Raw genomic sequence first — 25,239 nt, 5'->3', positions numbered from 1 at the left:
TAAGCGAGAAAACGCGCAAAAAGAAAATACGGGTGGCGACGCCACCTTGGAATTCCCGCACCATTTGCGTGACGTCACATATTTTTGACGGCGCCAGCTTGGGCCTACGTAGTTCCTAATCGGTTAAATCGAAGTACATTGTCCTCTGAGGGGGCCAGAGACTTGACATAACGAGTTTGTGGAAATTTCGTCGCGCCAGTTGATGATGATGATATATAGTGTTTATTGGCGCAAGGGCCATGTGATGGCCAAAGAGCGCCACGACCAGATAGCGAAAGTGAACAATGGTTGTGTTAAGTGGCTGTATAGGGGCCTAAAATTCCTCGCGCTAAAGGCGGGTAAAACATATAGGTAATAAAATCATGGGAGTGACGTGAAACATGCGCATAGAGAATGAATGACAAATGGTCGTCATGATAAAGAACTAAGATATGGTGTGAGCACGAATACCTCCTCAAGGCCTTTGGCGCCAAAATACGTTGAATGCTCTTTGAAGTCTTTTACGTCACGAATTACAAAGTTCGGCGCGAAATTTAAAAATGAAACTTTGAACTTGGTTTTCTTCTCTAATAATAAACCTATGGTGGTGAAATAAACTACACAAGAGTTCTCCGAGCACACTTTATCAATCTAAACTAATTCATTGTTTCTCTTTAGTGTCCCTTTAAGAGTTCTAGTGTTGTGGTAAAAAGTGCATTCCGGAGGTGTTCAGAGGTACGAGGAAGCCACTTTGGAATTCCTCCTCCTGCAGTATTTTTTCCCTTCACGCTTCACGTTTGATCTTTCCTCACTCTGCTGTGTATAAGAGAATGTGTTGAGGAGAATGTTATTTTCTCGTTCGCCTGTTTGGCGTTCGACAATACTTCGCCATAGAAAAAAAATGGGGGCTGGATCAGGGTGAGGAGCAAAAAAAAAAAAAGTAAATATTGAGGGATAAAGAAAGGTACGCTGAGTCACGAATATCTAAGGAGAGTTATAATACATACGCGCTATACTTCGAAGATTGTTTGCATGAAAAAAAAAAAAAAGACTAGAGCCGGTTCGGCATGCTGCGGCAACAGCTGGGCGCCACGGGCTGGCCTCCGTTGATATTGAAAGTTGTGAGGCGCGCGGGTTGCTTCTTGCTGGGAGGAAAAACCGGAATAATGAACGCCGGTATAAACGATCAAGGATGGGCGGAACGATCCACGGGTGCCAGGTGGCGTGTAACGCCGCGATCATCGGATATTGCGAAGCAGCAGCGCCCTTTTATCATTCAGGATCAAATATAAACAACTACTCACTAGGCTTATCGGTCGCCTTTTGTTTTCTCGTTCTTTTTTCTCTTGCGAGAAGCTTGCGCAGACTGGAGCGCTTGTGACGTCACGGCGTAGAGAAAAGCCCGCACCCGAAGCGACGCACATACCCCAACAGTTATTATTATTGCATTTCTCTGAATGGGGACATTCCTGTGAGTGTTTGCTTTAAACACACCTTGAACGGTGACTCTAGTGCATCTGCTTATGCATAGTATGTTTGTCTATGGTGTGCGCATGTGGGTGCGGGGGGCGCGGGTGGGGGGGGGGGGGGGTAATTATCTATGCACACGAAACAGCCATAAAGTATGGCGTGATGTACCGTTATAGAAGGCCCTCATGCATCTCTATAGGCGCCCTATATGTCAAGTGTTAATATCGTTTCTCTATGGGCGCTTAAAAATACTTCCATCGTTTTGTTCGTTTGTTTGCTCGCTCGTTCGTGTTTGCTTGCGTATGTGCTCGTGTGTCTTGTAAATCATTTCTAAGGAAAATACCGCGCGCACACCACCCACGCACGTTACATACATACATACATACATACAAGTGCGCACAAAAACGCGAAAGAACCGCGAAGGCTTATTTCCAGTGTGTACGCAATATATATATATATATATATATATATATATATATATATATATATATATATATATATATATATATATATATATATATATATATATATATATATATATTATGCATGCCTTGAGTTCCACTTCACAGACTAAAGCGCGCAGCTCAAGTGTTACGCAAACAGCGTGCGCGCCCTTGCACCAATCACTAACACTGGTTTGAGCAGCGGAACTTAAAACGCGGGACAAACGGAAGACAGACAAGGACGTCGCTGTTTGTTCATCGCTCATGTTCACGCTTATTTCTCACGCTTACTGCAGTGCCCGCAGCTGCTGTTGTTGTCGGACTAACCTCGCGCGTGCGCCGATTTCCATGCCGCAGCTCGAGCCCGTGTATGCGGGACTCGCAGCGTGTTTTCATTTCGTTTCGCTCGGTAGCGAAATCGCCGCGGCATGCAAAAACAACTTAACGCGCACGTGCCCGCACGCGTCGCTTCCAGTTCAGTGCGGCGTGGGATGCCATGTGAGAGTGTCTTATTATCATTTTTTTTTTTTTAGGGCGGCGCTTAGGCACCTGTTCTGCGTTTAGCGGCGTCGCCGTTGGCGTCGGCGGCGTAACCGATAGAGCGAACGACGACGAAAGAGAGTGAACGCGGAGTCTGTCGATATCACGAGCCAGTGGTCTCTAACCTCGCTTTCTTCTTCCGTCACGCGCGCTGGCCCCTCGCCAGGAGCTCTAGCCTATGCAGGGCTGGCACGTATACACTGCGGCTGGCTTCGGTAGTCGTAACGGGGCTGTCGGCGTTTCGCTTGGTTCGCGACGCCTGTAATGCACAGAGTGGTGTGCGTAGTACTCGAGCGCTGGCAATTTCTGTGACAGTATGTAACAAATTTTACATTTTCTACAACTGCGGGCAGCCAGAACCTGAAACACAGTTGGCATTACCCCAACACGAAGCTGTGATCAGACTTCGCATTAGGGAGTATCGCAATCGTCAGTCAATTTTTTTCCTTGCGTATCTGGCAACTGGCAACCTTTCCTTCCATGAATTTTGTCGTGCGGCGAAAAAAAGTTCTCGAGGAGTCCTCGTTTCGCACTTGGTGGGCGGCCTTTACCCGCAGCCTTTCAGTGATCCTGTTCTTGACATACCCGATCCGATTGCCTCGAAACGCATGAATGTTATAATGCATGATTTGGAACTGTCTGTTTTCTTCCGGCGGTTGTGGCAAGGCGCGCGTACTCCCTTGCGACAACCGTGCAGAGGCGGTGTTTTACCTGTTTGTTCTGCAAGAAATTCAGACGACGATTTTTATAAAGGCGATTACGTTGGTGTTTCTCGTGTTGCGATGGCTGTTGTGTCCTAAGTTCACGTTTGCAGGCGAACGCACACTTCTAGTTCTTGCTCTCGCTAACCGTTGTTTTGAGATTGTCTAATATTAGCTTTGAAGTTGCTTTTTTCCTTGGTCCTACCTCTTCAAGTTACCGACTGCCACAATTTTTTGGCATAGAATAGGTGATAAAGTAAGAGACTCTTGTCAGCTTCATATCCGGCGGTGTGCACAGAATGCGAATTTGGCTACCTGGCGCGTTGGTGTGCTTGTTGAAAATGACTGCGATTTTAACGCGACAGCGTTAAAGGGCTCGTTGCGCAGAAATTCCGGCGTCGGCGTCGTTGGTTTTGAGCGCAAAATCAGCGCTGTCCGTGAACGAAAATTCTAGATAAATAATAAAAACACCTTCGACCCGAGTGAGAATCGAACCCACGCCTTCTACGGGGCAAGCAGATGTTCCTCCACGGAGCCACTCCAGTGCTTGGAACTGCTTCGTAAGAAAAGCTATAAGAATGTCATTTAGTGGGAGTAATCTCTTTAACGCATCTAATATTGCGTGGCAGAATCGCATAATCGCACCCGGCGTCAAAACAAGATAATTGCGCAGCGAGTGGGTGGTTTAAAGCTGTCCACCCATTACCAATGTGCGGAAACCGCGCACGTGCGCGTTGCACATTACTGACGTGTAGTGGTTACTTCGCCAATTTCCAAAAGGAAGAATTATGGCGTAGTGGGCACTCCGCAACTCTACTTGTAGTAGTAATTCTGCGATAGTTTGAAACATCCAATTTTACGCACACAAACGTTCCTTTCCTTGCGGCACTGTTCAAGGCTGTATGCGCACGGGGCCCGATTACGCTATCGCGTTCTACTTTTGAAGGCGAAGCTCAAGCGTTCTTTTTTTTTTATTTATTGCGCACTGAAACATGCATTCGTATTTGCCTTCGTGCTTACGCACCACGTACAATTTATACGCCGGGCTTCTCATTCAGTTGGAACGCGCTTATTTAAAACCAACTGGCTTTAATTTAGCGCCGTGTACTTCTTCTCTTGCTGTATCGAACGCCTCTGATGTGCGCGTGGCGGCTTACACGATGCGCGAAGATGACGGACAATATACTAACGTCGAACTTGCTTCTCTTCCAATCTTTCCGAACGGCCCATCATTTCCCAGAAGTGTTTTTCGTTGGGCTAGTTGGTCACACAGTGAGATTAACTATCTCTCATGTGCCTAGGGGCAATCTCAAGTGTAATCTTGTCGATTAACAGCTCAACCTTTTGCATCGTGACGAATAGCTTGAAGTTACAAGTGACTTGTTTCCCCGCCTTTTTTTTTTCCTTTACATTGCATTGAAGCAATAAATCAGTCAGTTGTTCGTCAGCGCTCGTGCTGTGTGATTCTTCGCTCGTCTCGTCTATTTTTGCGCTGTTTTTATCTTTTACAAGGCCCATCATTTGTTATTTCACCATTCGGCATATTCTTCTTATTGGGTGGGTAGACAGGTCAGAGCCGTAATATCTGTGCCGTACTGAAGGCTACAAGCGACGTGCTTTGTTTGTAACCGTTGTGCATACGAAAAAGACAGTCAAGAAATGCAAATATGTTTTACGGGTTTTTGACAAAGATTCTCCCCGTGCCAAGCTACGAACCTCATTGTTGGTTTTTAGCAACGGAGCTGCTCTAGGGCTGGGCCTGACGACAGATGAGGCTCGGTGATGTCACGCTCCGGTTTTCATATACTTAACTGCCTCAGTCGCTGGCGAAGCGGGCGCTAACCAATGAGAGGGCACGCTGGCCGCGAAGTGGAGAGACGCGGTGGAGACGAGACGACTGGCTATGCGAGGGTTTGTGTGCGCCGTGCCCTTTCCGAAGATGGGCAAGACTCCTCGTACGCCCGTGGAAGAAGCCGCTTGTCGAGGGCTGCAGCGGGCACGCTGGCACGAGAGTCGCTCCGCTGTTTCGACAGCTTTCACTGCATGTAGCAGCTTTTACTTTTGAGAAATACTGAACTGCATAGTCGACTGTAACAATCGTTTTCTTTTTTTTTTAACAGCGAAGCGGTTTATTAAATTGTTCCTTGTGAGTCGATCGCAGAAAACTGTCATCTTAACGGGTATGTGCCATTGTGCGGCTACCTGAGAACAAGTGCAGAGAGAGAGAGGGAGAGAAAAAGAAAGAAAGAAAGAAAGAAAGAAAGAAAGAAAGAAAGAAAGAAAGAAAGAAAGAAAGAAAGAAAGAAAGAAAGAAAGAAAGAAAGAAAGAGGGAGACGGAAACAAAGATATAAAGAAAGAAACAACTTTTGCCGAAAAAAATTCTTCACAAGCCGGGATTTGAACCCGCGTACCCTTGATTTGAAGGCGAGCGTCCTAGCCACTCGGCTATGCAGGCACGCTCGCATAGCTTAATACACCTTATATTGCATAGTGTAACGAAGGGGTGGGAAAGGGAATTGAGCGTGAGGAGGAGAGATGTGATTGTAAGAAGAAAAAGGAGGAGGTGAGCGAGTAGCACAGAAAGAATGAGGAAGCGTAGCACAGAAAGAGTGAGACAGAGAGAAATAGAGAGAAAGAAATGCAGAAAGAAAAAAAGAAGAGACAGAAAGAACATCAAGGAAAGAGAGAGAACGAAGTAGAGAGAGGGAAAAAAAGATATAACGAAAGAGGAAGCAAGCATCGCGTTGTCTAGAGACCAGATACAGCACCACCTGGGCAAGCCGCGCATGTGCAGTAGCTAAGCCACGCCCACCGGAGACATCGCGCGCAACCTCCGCTCTATAGGGCATAGCCTGGCTGCGTACTCCCGATGAGGAAGCTCCGCATCTCGAAACTAGACGTGTTGGCAGACGGGGAGTACGAGCGGCGACTGGTCCGTGATCCGCTGTTGCAAGCTTTGCGCGACTTCCTGCAAACTGCCCGCAATTTTTTATTCGCTTTTCTTGTTTGTTTGTTTCTTTACCTACAATCATCCTCGTCCGTATATTTCTCTTATTTCGCTCCTTTATCCAAGCACTGAGGGGCAGGCTAAAACATTATATTCCAGGGGGCCCCCGTGGGAGGCGTGACTCTCCAAACTGGACTTCGGAAGCCACTTGGCGATCCTTGACCAGGCCCGGCTAGCCGCACTAGCCAGTGCCCGGGGCCTGGACGAGAGTCTCCACCCACATTAATCAAGAAGCCTTATTTGATTAGTTGTTTCTCTCTCTAGTCTTTCCTCTCGGAACACATCTCACACTCTTTTTTTTTTTTTTTCAATATTGATGCGCTGTTACCAACTGTCAGTTTTTCAAAGAAAGGTTGGTTGTTTTCACTGCATCGTTTTATCACAATGGCCTAACTATTTATGTTCCGAAACATGACTGGTGAGCTGCAGCGCTTCTTCGACATTCCTCTGATTTCCTGGGGCCCATTTTCGACATCATGTCGAAATTTTTTCGACGCACCAAATATTCGCCTTCGTGTTTCCGAAAACGCTGTGACGGCGTAATCGGGAGTGCTCTCCGCAGTATACGCAGCGCGCGGATCGCTCTGCTTACGATGACTTCGAGAAGCACGCTGCTTCCAGCCCATTTAGTGCCTGCACTCGTAATCGGTCTGCTAGATGTTAGGCAATAAGCGTATATTGCGTTGTGGTGCATTCCAAGGGTTTATCGCGCGAAGGTGTTTGCCGTTGATTCAGTAGCGTGCAAAAAAATAATAGAGCCGCATATTCGGGCTTCTCCGCATAAGTAGCCTTCATGTGGGGAAGCCAGCTTTTGGACAACTGTTTTCTTCTGACTCTTTCAGACGCCACCTATGAAGAACTGTCTGTAAATGCGTCAAATCGATACAACGTTATTGCAAGGCACTCGATATTCTTTTGCAACAAAAATATTATTATAATACGCTAATGTATGTGTTAAAGTAATTATTCCAAATTAAATCGTAATTAAATATCTATTTATTCTGAAGACATTCACGCCTTGTTTTCGCATAAATAGATTGAAATCTCAGGCTAGAAATATAGTGCGAATTCGTTTTCGGTTATGCCTGATTTTGAGCAAAGAAAAACTATACTTTCACGTGGCTCGCGATAAGCGGCACGTCGAACGACTCTTCGAACGTGGTAGTGCGTTCAGTAACGTAATCGTATGCAACACCGCAAAATGAAGTTAAATGAAGACAAATTCATTATGCAGGAGGTTCAGTTCATCTAAAGCTCAATGTATCTGACTCTTTCTTAGCCACTAGTCGATATCACTAACAAAATCTAGTGGTGTGCACAATTGTGTACATAGCGTGTCAAAGGGTAAAGTACTTCTTCGTGCACGTGCATGGTTGCGTCGTTAGCCAGACGGTCATTAATGGAAAATTAAAATGGCAGCTAGATGAAAAGCATTTCCGGCGCATATTCATTGCAACACTGCAATGCGTTGAAGGCGGAATATTAATTGAGTTGCGCATTAACCGTTTCAGTCATGGCTAAATTTGACTGCCGATTGAAGCTTCATGAGTGATGTGTGTTTGTGCTTTATTCGAATACTGCTCCCTTTTATTGTAAGAGCATACTTTGTAGTTGAATAACTGATTACGAGAATGAAAAACAAGTAGGTAGTGAGAGACGGGTGCGGAGACAGTTTTTGCATGAGCTGTGCGTGACGTCATAGCGTTTGGGAACTTCTTCGCGGACCGTGCAAGTGCTTAACGATAAATATTGAATTATAATATAGATAAAAGGTCAGCCTAGAAACGCTGCACTTAGCGCCAGCACTGCACAAACACGAAATCGGCTTTTAAGTTGGTGGCATCACACTTATGTGTCGGCGCTAAAGTTCCGGTACAGAATTGTAAAACAGAAGTTCAACCTGCATTTCATCCAGTAGCAACAAATTGTTTGCAAATATTGAATTTAATTTACCTTGATAAGAATATGCGCCAACGACAGGCCGCCTTCGCTAACACCTCGAAAACACAGGATGAAGTTAGAGAACAAGCTCGCTCTGGTCAGTTTCGCATTCCTGCCGCTATACTTTTGTTTTCAGTATGACGTGCGTTAGTCTCGTAATACTTTCGTGTACAAAATTACAACATCCTCAAAAATGTTCATGCAGTCATTACACAGCTACATGTTGCGCAAACAGGCAGCGAGAGCGAAAGCGAACGAACAAAAATGAACCTGTTCCAACTGGAGCCCTGCAGACAAATGACAGTCCCCCAGATGACGTCATCGGAGCGTCCTCTGCAGCGCAGTCACCGGTCGCGCACACGGTTCATGAAGTACCGCACGTAACAATTGCATCCATTTGCCTCGAAGCGCCTGTGTTGTCTTTCGAAGTCAATGCGTGCATCCATGCTTGCTTGTTTATTTTCTTTCTTGCTTGCTCGGAAAATGTCGAGCTGTGATATATCCTGCGCGAGTCTATATATCCAGCGGCGGTATTTCGGGGAGCGGGTCGCACGCAGGGCCCGCGCTAACAATGGTACAACTTCGAAAGTCGTGCGCGCCGAACGGGTGCTGTTTACGGCATCCTAATCATGGAAGGCGCGAAAAGAAAGTATATCTTTGTACGAGCTGTCGGTGGTTCATGTCAAAAGACGCTGCGCATGGAAGCAGTGGCCGTGTGTGTGTAGCGCGACGTCAAAGGGTTCATTGTTCCATGTTCAAGCTGCAGCGGCTGCGTGTAAAATAACGTTCGCGTGTTAACAATGGCGTGGAGCGCGCTCCTATATGCCCGTGCCGCATTATGTTGCGCAGAAAGGAAACTCGTGGCTGGAGAAAACTTTTTTCCGGTTCGTTTGGTTTCTTTCCCTAATTCGGCGTTAGCGTGCACTTTTCATCCTAGTGACACGTGCTGAAGTTAGCATGCAGTAGAAACCCTGTTGAAGGCAAGTGAAGCGTTCGAACTTTTAGCAAACAAGCGTACTGCTTCCGTTTCATTCTATTTTCTTGAGTTCGTACCTACTATAGTTTGCAAACTTACACGTTTCACAATATCGGTGAGCCCGTGGCACCCTAGAACTTCCGGTCACGCGTGTCGTGTAGTCATCTATTGTGACAAAACTATGGTTTATGTATTGATTATTATACTGGTATTTGACATTATATCGGATGCGACAGGAGTACGTTAACGTCCGCGTGTATTTCCCTGGGTCTGAATGCAATATATATATATATATATATATATATATATATATATATATATATATATATATATATATATATATATATATATATATATATATATATATATATATATATATATATGTCGAGAAAAGACTACGCCGATATATTTATAGGCCAGCTTGAAAGTAAATTTTTGCAATCCCGGGAGCTAAAACCTTTTTATTATAAACGTTACATTGATGATATTTTTCTTATTTGGCCACACACGGTGAACAGGAGTTGCTTTCCTTCATATCTGACTTTAACGATGCTCACCCATCAATATCATTTTCGCACACGTATTCTGCATCTACTATTAACTTCCTGGATGTCAGCATTTCAGCAGTAAATGATAAGCTATCCACTGCCCTCTACAGGAAGCCGACAGACCGGTATCAGTATTTGCACTTTGATAGTAGCCACGTGAAACATTGCAAGACTAGCATTCCTTATAGTCAGGCCTTGCGCTTCAAAAGAATCTGTTCCGAACAATCAGAGTTTGACAAAAATTGCAGAACACTAAAAGACGCTCTGGTCAAACAAAATTACCCATCACAATTAATTGATGACGCAATAAAACGCGCTGATATACATGATCGTAAAACGCTGTTGTGCACGACAAAGAAATCGACTCTCTCATCCCAGACAAACCTTGTCCTCACCCATTCGGCGTCAGTTCCGCGTGTTTCTGATGTGCTACGGAAACACCATAGTATTTTAATGCAAAGCGAACGCCTCAGAACCATTTTTGCAGAACCGCCTAAAGCAGTGTATCGCAAGGCTAAATACATCCGAGACATACTAGCAGCATCATCATCGAAAACAGACTGTCCTGACACGATCGGATGCCATCCTTGCCGAAAACCGCGATGTAAAGTATGCCCATACATGTGCACATCGCGACAAGTCACTAGTACAGGTTCGAACTTTTCTTTAAATATCAAAGGCAATTTCGATTGTGACACTAAAAACGTAATATACATGATCGAATGCCTGCTATGCAAAAAAAAAAAAACAACAACAGTAGATTGGGCAAACAGAAGGGCCTTTTCGACTGCGTTTTAACAATCACAAATCTCATGCTAACACCTTGCCCCACCTGCCCATTTCAAGACACGTGCACCTCCCCGACCACTCTTTTGAAAATCTACAAGTCACATTACTCGAATCTAATTTCCGCACAAATTATGATTGAGAAGCCCGTGAATCATTCCTTATCTATAAGTTTGATGCCGTCGCGTCTGGTCTAAATGAAAACGTAGGAAGACTGAGTTGCCTATCTGTGTAATCTGCATTACCTTGTCTAGTTACTGCGAGTTGCTCGGTATATCGTTTGTATCGGTTTGTTACGCAGCACCTATTCAACAGCGTTTTGCGTATAGCTCTTTCTCTGGTTATCTTTAAATATTTGTTTCTTTTTGCACCTTGCTATTACCGGTCGTGCTCTATGCCATGTTATGCGTTTCATATTTCGTACTTATAAACCACGCGCTCGCAAAATGCAATCTTTTTACACATGTATCAGGTGCACTTCAAAGCGAGTGACATGCATTTTTAACCAATATATCGCCTTTCATGTCAGTTTCATATCTTCTTCTTTCTGATATGCACATGTATATAAACTGCACCCATGCCATGCATTGTATTCTGATGAAGGCCGGACCCGCGGCCGAAACGTCAATAAATCGCTTCGTACGCGTGTCTGTTTCACTGCGTATATATATATATATATATATATATATATATATATATATATATATATATATATATATATATATATATATATATATATATATATATATATATATATATATATATATATATATATGAGCCGCTCAACGGCAAGTTGCTTTTTTTTCTCGCTTTCATGCCTCACTGTTTGCTTTACTGCGCTTGAAATAAATACTTCAATGACGCCCTTTGTGTATACTCCTTCGCCAGCCTGCGTTTTTGTTTTCGCGCTCTCCTGTGTTTGAAGGGACGACCACAATAAGGCCACAAGACCTACTTTTGATTAGGAGCTCAGGAACTTCGAGATTACATACATACATACATACATACATACATGCATGCATACATACATACATACATACATACATACATACATACATACATACATACATACATACATACATACATACATACATACATACATACATACATACATACATACATACATACATACATACATACATACATACATCTGCATGTGCATGTACGTTCTGATGTATCGGGAATATCGTCACACGTACACGTATGCAGGTACGTTCAAGCTATTCGCATGCGACAAGTGAAAGAATATATAAAGTGGTCGTTAGGGAAGGACGCGAGGTTGAATGTATTACGCGATGCGTCATCCACCCTGGCGTGATTGCGTGCTCAGACTTCTTCCTTCGATGGCTGGTGGCCTTATAAAAGAAGAAAACAAAACAAAGAAAAAGGAATGCGCAGAAGTTTTATAATACAGCAACGGGTCTGGACACGCGAAGGCTGTACACTTATATACACACAGTGTCTCCGAAGCTTCGGTATTTCTTTCGCCGTTTCCCTCCTTCCGGACGAGATATACATGCGGGCGTCACTCGCTCGGCAGTCGTGCCGCACGCAGACAAGCCGTCGTCGAGCCAAAGGCAACGTTCCCGGCAGCGGATGCTTGGCGTGCCGAAGCGGAACCGCGCCGCGTGCCCCTTCGCGTGTGTGCCGGCGACGTGCGTTTCTTAATTCATGCCTCTCTCTGTTTCCTTTGTCGCCGTTTCTCGCCCATCTTTGCAATGGCGTGTTTCGCGTACCGTCGTCCGACATCAAAGCCAGACGCACGCGTGCCTCCGCGACGAGGAGAGCTGGGCGAGTGATTTTTAGAGCGTCTTGTACACCCGTTGTCGTCTTGTCGTAACGATAGCGATGTTTGCCCTTTGTGCCTAAAGAAACAATAATGAAACTGTATACGCTGGGACGTTCTACTTTTGTGACACTTCGTTCCGGAGGGCATCGTTTGCGTGCCTTGCGCTGTCGTCTTGGATATATACCAGGCACGCGTCGGGTGAGCGCTTATTCGTGGCGCGCGGTATCGAATGGGTACCGCCAGTCCCTTGACAAGAAAAGAACGCGTTTGAGAGGAGAGCGCAGTGGCGAATCGAATCGCTGAATATGTTACAGCGAGTTTATTCGCTTTAGGAATGAAGATCTTGCTACTTGAAAATGGAGTGAATCCTTGTTTTTTTTGTTTGTTTATTTATTCGGGCTTTACTTTTCCAAAAGTCACACAGTCTTTAATAATAATGTCTGGGGTTTTGCGTGTCAAAACCACGATACGATTATGAGAGATGCCGTAGTGGAGGGCTCCTGAAATTCAGTCAATCTTCTGTTCTTTAACGTGCACTGACATCGCACAGTACAAGGACCTCTAGCATTTCGCCTCCATCTAAATGCGACCGCCACGGCCGGGATCGAGCCCGCGACCTTCGGGTCAGCAGCCGAGCACAGCCAGTATCTTTACCGCAGCCGAGTTGGGTTTCGCGCTCGCTGCTCGTCATCCACCCTAAATATCCAGTGTCTCCGCACGGACGGAGTGTCACTTGCGCTTGCATGCGAGGTCATTCCACGTAAACCTAAATGCCAGCTCTGAATAAATCTTCATGCTATTCATGACCAGAACCACTCTTGATGTATCGAGTTACCAAGCACTGAAGAACTGTGTAAACGGATACTCTACCTTGGAGTTGACGTTACAAATTATAAGAGCGTACTGTAACCACTGAAACCTTATCGTCGGTATTAAAGGTTGAATGGTAAGTTTCATGAACACACACACACACACACACACACACACACACACACACACACACACACACACACACACACACACACACACACACACACACACACACACACACACACACACACACACACACACACACACACACACACACACACACACACGCACGCACGCACGCACGCACGCACGCGCACACACACACACACACACACACACACACACACACACACACACACACACACACACAAACACACACACACACACACACACACAACAACAACAACAACAACAACAACAACAACAACAACAACAACAACAACAACAACAAAGGGGAGGGGGTGTGCACGTGTGTTTCTTCCTATGATTGCAATTTTATTTAGGAATATATTTTTCGTAGGGAGGGTAGGTATAGGAGAAACCCAAGCCGAGTTGATGGATGGCCAAATTTTCTGGTTCGCGCAGTTTTTTCGTTCCCAGAATGAGACCGGGATTAACTTCGTTAATGGAGGAACAACGGTGACGCGATACACAATTAGCGAAAGCCTTGATTTGCGCGGCTTCACTTATGGATGGTCACTCGTTCAGGCCTCCCGGTGACGGGACGATCAACATTTTGCTCGGCTCTCAAAGGATCTTATAGAGCGTAGTTAGGCATCGAACTGGTTGGGTTCTGTCTCACTGTAGTTTGTTTAATACGAGCATTTATTTCCTGCGAACTTCCTGAAATATTAGCTCCAGTCCCCATTTTACGTTATGTGCTATACTCGGGCAGTTTACCTTGTAAAGTTCTTTCGTTGTAAGTTTAAGATATTTATCTTCCTGACAATACACGTAGTCTCTAGCCGGCGTTTTTCTGGGTCGGTCCCCTCTTTTGGGAGAAATAAAGTTTTGATCATCATCATCGGCGTTTTTCTTATCGCAGTTGTTCCGTGATCGCGCTGGAAATTTTTCCTGCATAGAATTTCGCGAATCATGCCTTGAGCCTCGTACGGCGATGCACAACATACTGCGTGTAAGAAGGAAAGAATATGACTTTTAGGGGCTCCTTTTTCTTTGTTAGACACAATATTAACGAGAACTGACAGACAATAATACCAAGGACCATATAGGGGATGTTATTTGTAGTAATTAGGATCCTAATCCTAATCACTACAGATAACACCCCCTATATGTTCCTTGGCATTATTGTCTGTTAGTTCTCATTAATATTGCGTGTATAGTAATCCAAACAAAACATAATGCACCGAGGCACATTGCTGGTTGAATGCCTTGTCCGCTTAGTAACAGTGTTTCTCCTGTTATTATTATTAACGCGATAGCATTAAAGAGCTCGTTCCGCAGAAATTCTGGTGTCGGCGTCGGTGTCGTTGGTTGTGAGCGAAAAATGATCATCTTGTATAAAATAAATAATAAAAAATTCTTAGGTTCGGGTGAGAATTGAACCCAGGCTGTCTGCATGGCAAGCAGGTGTTCTACTACAGAGCCACTCCGTTGCTTGGAACTGCACTGAAATTAACTCTAATGCTTCACAAACATATGCGTCCTGTGCACAGGTGTTACAGTACGAGATGTAATATCGCAGTAAAACGGGGTACAAGCGTATATTGCCATCGGGCGTCACACCATGTGAACTGCATAACGAGTTGGTAGATTAAAGGGACACTAAATGCAAATATTAAGACGACGTTGATTGTTGAAATAACGGTCTAGAAACCTCGTAGTGCTACTTTTGTGCGAAGGAAGTGCTTATTTTGAAATAAAATCACGTTTTAGTGGTCCGCATCGCCTTAGCGCACTTCAAATCACCCTCCTGAAAGCAGTCTTTCTCACGTCACTGCTGCCGTGCCCAACGTTGCCCTCCTTTACTGCGCGGCGTCGTGCACTGGCGGCGTGCGCCATTCGGGCATCCGGCAACATCACATGCATGCGGCATTCTGTCGAACTTTCTGTCAGAGCGACCTTCACGAGCACGCAAAACACACGTGGCAGTACGCGATACCGAAACTATCACTTAGACGCGACCGCGTGAGCGAAGGAGGGTGCCGGGGGATGCGCAGTCCGGCGAAAACGGAACCTTTGAACCACGCGCGCCGTTCCCCATGGCAACGCAAAGAGGTTCTTTTTTCCATGAATCAAACAGAAACGAACAAGCAGCATTTTATTACGTCTCTAGATGCACGGAAGGTTCCTTTTTTATTGCAGCTAGTTTGATTACGAGTGATTAATTGTAGTCGAACTTTCTCACGTCATCGGGATCATTTCTAAAATATGCCGCGCGTGGCGCTCATCGTGTGATACATTTAGCTTAATTTCTCGGTAGGTAGGGCACTGCTGTTGACAATATTGCCGTTTTAGACGTTGTCATACATTGAGCTTTCACTCTGACATAAATTGTTTTAAAGCCGGCCACCCATTACGAAAGGCACACACATTACGGCGCGTATTCCCTTACGAACACGTAGTGGGTGCATTGCAACTTCGAAAAAAGTATCACGCGCGTAATTGCTGCTGGTTTAAAGCATGCCACCCATTACAAAGGGCATACACATTAGCGCGCGCATTGTCCTACACATACATAGTGGGTACACTGTTGTCATAAAAGTGCTGTTGAAGAGGGCGGAAACCTTTACCTTCACTATAGGTATGTCGAGTGTGTGTGTGTGTGTGTGTGTGTGTGTGTGTGTGTGTGTGTGTGTGTGTGTGTGTGTGTGTGTGTGTGTGTGTGTGTGTGTATGTGTGTGTGTGTGTGTGCATGTGTGTGTGTGAGTGTGCATGTGTGTGTGTGTGTGTGTGTGTGTGGTGTGTGTGTGTGTGTGTGTGTGCGTGTGTGTGTGTGTGTGTGTGTGTGTGTGCGTGTGTGTGTGTGTGTGTGTGTGTGTGTGTGTGTGTGTGTGTGTAAACAGAGCACGATGAGGATGCGGCCAGATATCGCTATTTTATTTTTTTCACTTGTTCTCGGTCGTTGAGGTTCGGTGTGGTGGTAGTTACTGGCAACTTTGTTACTGGGACGCTCAATGGCCATGCTCGTCAACTCTGCGGGTTTCTTTTTTTTTTTGTCTAAATACTTGCCGATTTGTACTATGCGCGAATAAATATGTGTGAAGCGAGTAGGCTGCGCGCCTACTCGCTTCACCTTTGACTGTTTACGTACCTGGGATACTTAAGACTTGAAGAAGACTGTGCTATGAACAAGATGTGACGGAAAAAGAAGGAAAACCGCTAACGAAGAAAGGTTTATTCTTACAAGCAGCATTACACTTAGCCGGATAATATTACTAATATTTCCGAAGCGCAGATTTAAATGCAGACGGGTCGTCTTGGCGGTTGGCAGTCATCGGCGAATAAGCAACAAGCGCTGTGTTACCTCTCAATTCGGCAGAGGCTGCCCCAACGATCTCACTATGGCTATACGATTTCGTGCAAACTCGCATCAGAATAAACGTCGCCTACACACTCATTACTTCAAGAGCAAAATCAAGCTTTCGGACTCACTATTGTGCGTTCAATGTAACGTCCTAGAGGACCTGAAACACGTTCTGTGTGAATGCAGGCGATACGCATCACAAACACGATCTCTGAAGGCGGCCTTGAACCTTCAATGGGACTCGTGTTTAGAACTACGGCACATTCTGGGCCCATGGCAAAACAGCACCTGTGCGTTACGCGCCACGAAAGCGCTGCTGACTTTCTTGCGGGCCACAAGCCTGACCGAAACTTTGTAACCAGTGTGGTCTATGTATGTGCGTGTAGTTATCAGTGTATATATCATAATCATCACCGAGCACCTGGAGCAGCATGTCGGGCGAATAGCCAGGCAAACATCTCCAGCTTTTCATTAAAACATTTCTCACTCACTGTTCAGATGGGTAGTGCAAGCCTGAGCTTTAACTCGGCCCGTCCTGGCTAGTTTCATTTAAACGCATTGCCTGTACGTTCACGTGCCTAATGTGCTTAGATAAGTAATTGTTGCATCTGGCGGCTTAAATCCGCTAGCCTTGGATTGAAACAGAAAAGAAATGCCACCTTCGCTGCAAGCAAAGTTAAGTGCATGCTCACGTTAATATTCCGCGACTTAATTCTTTTCCTCGTACCAAAACGCTGTATGCACGCGTACCCTTTATTTTGGCTTTCGCACCGGTTAAAGCGCACTTTTGGAAACTGTGTGGGTCGTTGCACTTACTCGCAGCACTGCGGATTTATCCCTTCGCACGCTTCAACAGCGCCGCATTTGTGAAAGCTGGAATCCGAAATGTGGTAATCAGCTTAGCGTCCACATAATGCTGCAGCGCAGAAGCCGCGGCATGCCACGGCCTTCTGTAGAAACAGCGTTTTCTGGGCGTCCGCGATTAGGTTGCGCAAACGAAGGTAGCGTGTGTTTGCTCCAAGTGCTTAATGTGCCACGATGTTTACATCTTTGCGCGAAACGAAGAAATGAAAAGGAAGAAAGCGTTTCAGTATAATTCTCTATACGATAACCGTGCGTCAACCTCTTGCGTGCTTGTATAGTTTTGTAACTTTCGTAAGGAATTATTTACTTTAAATGTTTATCCGTACTGCAGCACTATAGATGAAAGCGAAGAAGGCGGTCGAAATCCAAGTGTGTGTAATGCGGTGGTAACAAAAGAAAATAGAAAGAAGTCTATGGAATGCCCTCTCCCCTTCTTACTCAGTTTTCCTAAATGATCAGAGGACAATGACTGCCCAGCGCTGCAAGCCTGGGAATTCGGCTGAAGATGCCGACTACACGGACTCTCAGGCTGCTCTCAGCGCGTTTCACGATAGAGTCTTCGTTGCCCAAATAGTCCGACCTTAGATGCCACAGTTCTTATTTCAGCAAGCCACGGAACATAGTGAACATTCCTCTGTACCGTCCACATCTCGACTTGCGTGGCCGTGGGCTGATCCGCTGCTGCGCAGTTCGTGGTGCTGCGTCATCACCTGTGTGCGCACACCTTTGCAAATCATACTACGGAAACTCGGAGTATTTTCCTTTTATTTGGTTAATATATCACACTTCGATCTTGTTTTGTTGCACTCAATTAAAATAATTGTTGGGGTTTAACGTCCCGAAACCACGATACGATTATGAGGGACGCCGTAGTGGAGGGCTCCGGAAATTTTGTTTTGTTGCTTTCCTGTGACCGGTAAAAAGTACGGTATGACTTTCGGACACTCTGTGTACCACGTGCCCCGACCCTTAATTGCCATGAATTTAGCCGCGCATTGGCTGGCCTCCCAGGAACTGACGTGACAACTACAGCCCTCGTCGCTTCAGCCCAGAATCTGCCGAACGCCTGAACTAAAGGCTGCTCTAATAAAGTTCATCATAATCATGATCATAGTCATGAGCGTAATCGGCAATCGAATCAACGCACGGAAGCAAAGCTCCTGCGGGTATATCGGCGTCATTGCGCTCTGGACACTGAGAGATCGATGTATGGTAACATAATCAGCTACTGCAACTGCTTTATTTAATGTCCTGACCTATTTGTAGCGCTACAGTCGAGGTAAAGCAACGTCAAATAGACGATCGAGGAAGGCCGCGTGGACACCGATTGATTTGCTCGAACGGAGGGACAAAGTACAGATGAACAACAGCGCCGCTGTCGAGCGGTGCTGTTCAATATTTTGCTCACTGGAGAACGGGAGAAAAGAAAATTCCTGCTTCATTTGGCGCTCATGCTGTCCGCTTTGCGACAAACCGCGCTCTGCTTTTCCCCCCTCACCCTCTTCCTTTCTATTCCTTTTCTTTCTGTTTCCTGCTTTCTATTCTTATTTCTATTCTGTTTATTCCCTTTTGTTCGTTTCCTTCCTATTCTTCTACTTCAGTTGACCGTCCGGCACTCGTCCACGTCAACCTCGCGCGCTCCGTCCTTTCCTATATATAATCTTCCCCTTCATTCTTTCTTTCCTCTTGCTTCCACTGGGTCTTTTGCTTCACCCTTCGTTAAACCGTGTGTGCGCTTCGTTACAAAGACCGCTCCGGGGCGCGCGGATCCGTCTATCTCTTTCCCTCGTTCCTTTTCTCTTGCGCCTTTTCTTTTTGGCGTGACCTTTGACGTGACCTCTAACGTTTCTCCTTCGGGGCAAACAAGGGACTATACCTCGGACCCGTTTCGGCATGCGGCGACGTTTCGTTCTTGGACCCCCGTTTGCAGTTTCAATTTGTCGCCGTCGAGTTGGGCTTTTCGGAATGCTCGCCGCCTTTGCACGCGACTCTGCAAGGCGCACGTAACTTGCGGCAAAAGCGCAGCAATAATAAATTGAGAGTCTTCGATTGGGAGGCTGTTTGTCGCCGCGAAGAAGAGTCGAGGGTCGGAAATAACGCGGGTTTGCGAAAGAATGCAAATACTCTTCAATACAGCTTCGTACCTCCAACGCTAGAATAATTGTCATCGTCATCATCGTTATCGTCCTTGTCGTTGTCGCCGTCATCAGACTAGTATTCAGTCCACGGCTGGACGAAGAGGCCTCTTGCAATGATCTCCAATTTACCTTATCTTGCGCTAGCTAATTCCATTTTATCACCGCGAACTTCTTAATTTCGTCGCTCCATCTAACTTGCTACCGTCTTCGGCTTACTTACCCATCTCTTTGTAATCCCGCGCATTACGTGGCCGTCCCAGGTCCATTTCTACCGTTTAATATCAGCAGGAAAATGCCCCGCCACGGTGGTCTAGTGGTTATGGCGCTCGACTGCTGACCCGAAGGTCGCGGGATCGAATCACGGCCGCGGTGGCTGCATTTTCGGTGGAGGCGAAAATGTTTGAGGCCCGTGTACTTAGATTTTAGGTGCACGTTAAAGAACCCCAGGTGGTCGAAATTTCCAGAGCCCTCCACTACGGCGTCTCTCATAATCATATCGTGGTTTTGGGACGTTAAACCTCAGATATTATTATTAATATCAGCAGGAATATCGGGAACCCCTGTTTGTTCCATGACGTATACCGGTGTCTTCCCATGTCTTAAGGTTGCGGCTATAATTTTCCGTTGCATTCCATGGTGCGGGTCCTTAGTTCTTTCATTTTTAGTTTCTTTGTTGTTTCCCATGTTTCAGCCCCGCGTGGATGCATGCCCCTCACCTAAACTCTTTAATTTATCGCATTGTCTTTTATATATTTTGAGCGAACTGTAAAACACAGTGCACATTTGTACCCTTAACGCACTGTGTAATGTATACACAAAGTACGTGCTATCGATAAACGTAATAGGTATAGGAGAAAAGACGAACGCGAGGAAGCGTACCGGCCGCATCGGCGCCGCGCTGTCAACGTTCTTACCGTCCGCATAAATTGACATTTCGCGAGGTTTTCTTATACGCTCACTATTCACGCTTTTACTTGTTCCTCTCAACAATATCCTTCTTTTTTCCTTGCCTCGGCTAGCAGGGCAGGCGTGAGGAATGAGCGCAGGCCATTTTTTGACAGCTCAAATTTGATATAAGTCACGCAAAAGAGGGTGAGCACAGCACGTGCCAGCCGGCTGGCAGCGCTTGCTTCCATGCAAGGGGCGCCCGCCGCCGCTACATGCTCGCGTTCACCTTTCGAGCGAATCGCGAAGTTTGTTCGGCGCTCGGACCCATCCATGCGTAAAATTTTAGACGCCGTGCTTTGATGAAGGAAACGGACATGCGTTTATATGTATTGCTTTTTTTTTCGTTTGCGTCTTTTTTGTACGCCCGTCTATAATGTATCGTTCTTCTTTTATGCTTGTTACATCGGCCGTAGTCTTTTTGGCCTCGCCCTAACATTCAGGCACACATTTTGTATTAGAGTTGATGTTTTTTTTTTCTTTTCTTTTTTTCTTAACTATTTTCTTGACGCATTCGGGATCAACGGCGGCGCGCTAGTGCCTCCGTAACGCGTGTTTTCGGGCTCGCTGTCTTTAGGCGTACGCGTATGTGTATACGTAGCCGGCTTGCATCGAAAGAAGTGACGCGAAAGAGGGAAAGAAGGAAAAAGAAGAAAGAGAGAGAGGGGGAGAGAAAATGAAAATGAAAACAATCGGCAGCCCCAGGGAGTGAATGGCGTTGCGCCGGCGCCAAGCCGATGAAGATGAGTGCAGCTGAGCGACGAGTGACGGAGGTTCACTTCCATCAGCGTTCGACAACTCGCCGTGGCGTGCTGCGTTCGCGTGCTTGCTGCGCGTTGTACAGGAAGGAGCGTAAAGTGCGCTCGTCTGCCTCGCCGTCTTCGACTTTTGTGCTGTGATGAGAGAGAAGGATGCCGTGTGTGGTGTTTGTGTAGCATGAAAAGATTCTTTTTGAAATAGTTTGCCTGTTTTTGTTTTGCGTCTTTCTTTTTTTTCTTGCCTGCGTGCCTCGGTTCTTCGCTGCTTCGCGGCGAGGGAACCTGCGTCCGAGTTTCAAGGTGAGGAGAGTCAATTCAATTTTTTTTTTCGCGATGAGATAGTTCTAGCTCGATTATTTGCACTCGCGTTGGCGTAAACGACGTGTATAGCTGCAGGCGCATTTCGAGTGCTAATTTCTTTCTTACGTTTTTTTTTTTTTTTTACGGTGGGAGGACGTAAATTTTGTGGCGTCAACAAATATTTATTACGTGTACATCTCGGCGTCAAGGACTAGAAGTGTGACAAAATCATCTTGCACGTCTCTCTTCCGCGTCCTCATACGCGGAGCATTTTTACCGTAACATGCCATTTCTTTCTTTTAATTCACTTCGTTAATTTGCTCTCTGTGCCGAAGGTTTGCAGAGATGTGTGGGCGCCCTACAGTACATACATGAACAGTAAAAACACCAAGATACTAACGAACTAAACAACGGTTCATGAAATAGTCAGAAGCAACAGTCCTTAAGGTTACGGACGCTAGGAGCCGGTTCCAGTCTGCGCTTGTTTTTGGGACGTAGGAATCAAATTTTGGTGTTGGAGCGATTCTTGAGAACATAACCCTTAACCTGGCGCCTGATGACAAGTACGATGGCAAAAAAAAAAAAGAAGAGACGAAAGTCACGCAGGTTTTGGCTAAAGTTATGTAGTATTTTCTGACAAGTAAACAGACGTGAAATTCTGCAGTGCACTGTAAGGCTATGCGAGTTAACATTTACTTTCATTCGGCTGACACTAGCAGTACGAAAATAGTTTCATAAGGTGAAGCGAGCAGCACGATTTCTCGCGTGAGATTTATTTTTCCTCCCGTTAAAAGGAGTTTCCACTACCTGCATAAGCAACCTATCGTTACCTCACGGTACGCATTCTGAAGACTTGATCACGTGTATAACGCTAGTGTCCAGCAATTGCAAGATTACTCTGATTTGTTCAATTACATGTGCTTCTATTCACCCCTTATTTCTCTTCTCTTGTCGTGGGGTAGTAAACCGAATCGGCGGCTGGTTAACCTCCCTGCCATCCCTTCACCCGCAAAGGTAGTCTAGTGGTTATTGTGCTTGACTGCTGACCCGTATATAGGTCGCGGGATCGAATTCTGGCCGCGGCGGCCGCATTTCGATGGAGGTGAAATGTTAGAGATTTAAGTGCACGTTTTGAAGAACCCCAGGTGGTCGAAATTTCCGAAGCCCTCCACTGCGGCGTCTCGCATAATTATATCGTGGTTTTGAGACGTCGAATCTCATCAGTTGTTATTATCACCACCTTTTCTTTTTTTCCCGTCTCTTAACCCATCTTCCTCGTATATCCGGCGTCGCTAGCCGTTGTTGAAAAGTCAGGGCAGTTTCATGAAAGTGATAATGAAAGTGAAAACTATATAATAACGAAGTTGCATTTTGTAGCTTGTACTAACGTGTTTTTACATATGCGAACACCTGCATGGCTATTAACTTTCCCTGTGCTGTCCTGGTTAAATTTCTCATCTCTTCTGTACGATGTTTCATTTTGACGCGAGTGATATTTTCTTTTTACATTTATAGCACATTTTTATCAACTTTCGGTTAACCGCTCCTCTCTCTAATGTCTTGTGACCTTGAAGGTGTCCTTAAATAAGCAAATAAAAATAAAAAGAATAAGTAGTAACCAGCGTCGCAAGTGACTTGTGCCAGTAAAATACTGCGCATATATATATATATATATATATATATATATATATATATATATATATATATAGTTGAAAAAAAAAATCAAGCAGTCCGCCGCGGTGGTATAGCGGTTACGGTGCTCGGCTGCTGACCCGAAGGTCGCGGGTTCGATCCCGGCCGCGGCGGTCGCATTTCGATGGAGGCGAAATGGTAGAGGCCCGTGTACTTAGATTTAGGTGCACGTTAAAGAACACCAGATGGTCGAAATTTCCGGAGCCCTCCACTACGGCGTCTCTCATAATCATATCTTGGTTTTGGGACGTAAAACCCCAGATATTATTATTATTAAAAAAAATAAAGCACGTAGGAAAAATTGTTCAGTAAAGGACTGACGTTTCGGCCGCGGGACCGGCCTTCGTCGGAGTGACCGGCCTTCGTCGGTCACTCCGACGAAGGCCGGTCCCGCGGCCGAAACGTCAGTCCTTTACTGAACAATTTTTCCTACGTGCTTGATTTTTTTCAACTTTTACTTCCGGGTCCTTTGTTAGCACTTTATTGTTTATATATATATATATATATATATATATATATATATATATATATATATATATATATATATATATATATATATATATATATATATATATATATATATTTGTCATCTATAGCCTACAACATTCGACCATGAGAACCAGTTTATCCGTTTTGAAATAATGCTACAGACACCGCATTTATGAAGGCACCGCAATCGCTTAACGTGCTGTAAGTATACACGGATATGTCCTGGAGTCGTCTGTTACCTCTTCAGGTTATTGTATGTATCTAGCACCGCAGCAGTGAGTATGCTGCGTCTATTGCCGTGTATGTATTTCCGTGTAACTCAGCGTGGATGCTCGCCGCTGTTCAGTGACACCACCGTGGTTCTTCCATCATGGGAACCAACTAACCAGGGAAATAGTAGAAGCATTTCACGTTAACAAAAGAAAAGACGGCTGCATTAGTCAATCACCAGTTTCATTGAGCCATCGGGAAGTCACCTTTATGGAAGGACTGTTGCCTTAAGTATTATTAAATGGAGGTTGCAGTGTTCGCGTCTGTCACGCTCTCCTTCATGTTATCTATTTCCACTTCCGTGTGAAGCGCGGGTATGTTACTACCAGAATATCTGATCTTGCTGTTACCCTCAACTGTTTATTTTTTATATTTTTTAAGTGTCTAAGATACACAAACCTCGTGCTATCGACTCAGTGTGCGCAAAATTTGTTCTTTGATATTGAATGCATTGACTGTGATTTATTTCTGTGCCGCTCGGGTGTGCGTGGGTGCATCATGTATGAAGTATTTTATGAAATAAATTTAGCTTCGAGTGTAGCGAGTGTAGTGTCTTGTCCATAGGCGTGCGCACAGGGGGGGGGGGGGCAGGGGGGGGCGGCCGCCCCCCCCCCAATCACCTAAGAGGGGGGCGCAAAATCTCTCCCGTACATTGACCCTTCTAGTCACCTAAGTGAGGGGGGGGGGGCGCAAAATATGCCCCATACATTGACTTAGTAGGGTGGGGGGGCGCTGCAATGAACCTTTGCCCCCCCCTAATGGGGAACCCTGCGCACGCCTATGGTCTTGTCCCCGTTGTCCCCGTCAAAAGTGCGCTACTTCACCATACGATATAATGACGAAGCATCTCCTTTTGCCGTGGTCTTCGCAGCACCGCCCTTACATAACTATGTGGCTTCACAGAGCTATAGCGTCCCACTTTTATCGCATTCGCACAGGACACACGGTCGGCTCACAAATTCCTGCTTGGCGACGCAAGATGTTCTCTTACAAACACGTAGTGGGTGCATCGCTGTTACCCATAACAAAAGGGTACACACATTTGTGCGTGCATTCTCATACACCCACGTAGAGGGTTCATCGATACTTCGAAAAAAATGTCACGCGCGTAGACATTCACTCAAGCCACTGGGCTGTTGACACGCTCGTGATGGATTCTGTGCATTCGCAATGACTGACTGCAGTGACTGAATGCGTCAGTGCAGTGTGTGTGCGTGTGTGCAGTGAGTGAATTCAACGCGTACGAACGCTGAGAGAACAGAGGCGCAGGACACTGTCTATAGTTTGCCCCAACAAGCGCACAAT

The 25,239-nt window shown here is 45.6% G+C and overlaps 1 protein-coding gene across 8 annotated transcripts in view; it reads left to right on the top strand.

Annotated features, from left to right (window-relative positions):
* The window catches only part of LOC119396007 (cytochrome b5 reductase 4), a 327,851-nt gene that overhangs the window by 214,492 nt on the left and 88,120 nt on the right, over positions 1 to 25,239 (top strand). The window contains exon 1 of one of the 8 annotated variants that reach the window (XM_037663035.2): positions 21,191 to 21,483. The exons of the other annotated variants lie outside the window; for them this stretch is intronic. The gene's annotated coding sequence lies outside the window, so the exon portion shown is untranslated. Of the gene's footprint in view, positions 1 to 21,190; positions 21,484 to 25,239 lie in introns of those variants that run through there. 8 annotated transcript variants of the gene reach the window in all.

This window comes from Rhipicephalus sanguineus, chromosome 6, assembly GCF_013339695.2.
Source record: "Rhipicephalus sanguineus isolate Rsan-2018 chromosome 6, BIME_Rsan_1.4, whole genome shotgun sequence".
Classification (NCBI taxonomy): Eukaryota; Metazoa; Arthropoda; class Arachnida; order Ixodida; family Ixodidae; genus Rhipicephalus; species Rhipicephalus sanguineus.
This window is presented reverse-complemented; position numbering and strand designations above follow the sequence as displayed.